Below are 1818 nucleotides of genomic sequence, written 5' to 3' on the forward strand. Positions count from 1 at the left end.
ATAAAAAAAAAAAAACACCGTAAAATACACTCGCGCCGCTTGTACAATACACGTCGCTGGGTCAAAGGGCCTCTGAACTGCGGCCGACTTTGAAGTCGAAGCCGCTCTGTTTTAATAATACTACGAACCCGAAAATATTTCGAGCTTTTATAATGGCCGAAATGAGACATTTTAAGCCGTCACAAACATGAGATTTATGACCTTTGGAAAACGTCACAGTTTAGAGGGCCACTAGTGGTCGGGAGAAATGTGACATTCGGAGCAGAAACAAACATGTCGCAGTCAGTGAAGAGTTGAATAGCCCCACCCGTGGCGTTGTAATAGACACCGCCTGCACCGCCCACCGCAATGCTGTTTGCTTGTTAGTGAGCACATCTGCAAATGCAGTCGGGAGAAAATCTGGAGATTAGCCACAACGGCCGGACTGCCGGAAGAAGCCAGGGATAAACCTGTAAGCGCGACCTGAAAGGAATTTCAATTTATCAGCGCTGTTGAGATGTGGGATGGATCTGCGGGCGCTACTGGGCGTGCGTCATGTACTCTCAAAGCAGAGGTTAGGCTCCGGCTGTTTTTGACGTTTTTATCGGTTTTTATCTCGCAAAACATCAAGAAGATTGTACAAAATTGAAAGCCCGATAAAAACGCCTAAAAACATGAAAAAAAAAAAACAGCCGGAGCCTAACCTCTGCTTGAAGAGTATGCGTCGTCTTGGTTAACACGGTGAAGTTACGTTTCCCCAAGCTGATCGACATGGGAACAATTCGTATGGCCTATAGTTTTGTACAGCGCCGACTTCGGAAATGCTTGACTTTGACATGTCAGCAATTATACACATGAAGGACCTACACGGCCAGGTGTACCACAACTTTTTGCGGAATTCAAGTGTTGCCAAAATGAAATCACGATCTGACAGCACGAGCAGCGTGGGAACTTTTTGTACGGTAAGGTCAACAGTGTAACGTTTCATACCTTTAGGGTTAAAAAAATACTATAGAATTATTGTGCATGAAATTTCAGGCATTACCATGTTATTATTCGTACATAGTGACCAGTCAGGAATGATTTAAAGTTTGTGTAATAAAAATTACCTGGAAGTTTCGTCGGTAGGGACCTAAAGTAAGCGGACCCGCCCGACTGCAGGAGAGCGATTGACATTGGGGCCATTTGCCAGCGTCGGAACAACGTTACAGAGGCGGTTTGATGAGGATTGACGACATGGAGAAAATCAACTCAGAAAACATACTTCAATTTCCTTGCAATTCAGGATTTTCTAACCACAATTCCGTACGTAATTGATTAAGATTTGATGCGTCTTATTGTAAATTTAGTTTCCCGACACGAGCACAATATTATCAACTTGAAGTGTTGTGTCAAAAAAAAAGAACAATTTCGTTCTGAAAACTGTTCTTCAGGGTCAGGTGTTCAGCCTTTATCTCAACGTTTTATTACCAAAATATTTCAGTTAACTATAGAAGCGAAAAGAAAGCGATATAATTGGACTCAAAGCTAACAAATTAGCAAATGCATAGAAAATAAATTTACTTGATTCTTATTCTGAGTGAAATAAGAAAGAGGTTTTTTCTTTTCAAAATGATAAAGCTTGCCAGATTTCTGACATGAATTGACAACAACGTACTATCTATATTTTTCCTAATGTACTAGATTTATGGGATAAATCAATCTTTTTAGATTGAGACATTTGAGATGAAATAATGCCCTTGCTAAACACATCCGTTTTATTTGACCCGCAATATTAGAGTTTTATTGCAAAAATAGTTTTATTGACAGCTTTGTGATGAATACGTAATTCAAAGTAGA

The 1818-nt window shown here is 40.3% G+C and overlaps 1 long non-coding RNA gene across 1 annotated transcript; it reads left to right on the forward strand.

Moving 5' to 3' along the window:
• The first annotated feature begins 78 nt into the window (after positions 1-78).
• On the forward strand, positions 79-1381 carry LOC118425170. The gene is made up of 2 exons (XR_004832277.1): positions 79-553; positions 698-1381. It is a non-coding gene; the product is annotated as an uncharacterized LOC118425170 (long non-coding RNA).
• Positions 1382-1818: the final 437 nt, after the last annotated feature.

The sequence above is a fragment of the Branchiostoma floridae genome, chromosome 1 (assembly GCF_000003815.2).
Source record: "Branchiostoma floridae strain S238N-H82 chromosome 1, Bfl_VNyyK, whole genome shotgun sequence".
NCBI classification, from domain to species: Eukaryota; Metazoa; Chordata; class Leptocardii; order Amphioxiformes; family Branchiostomatidae; genus Branchiostoma; species Branchiostoma floridae.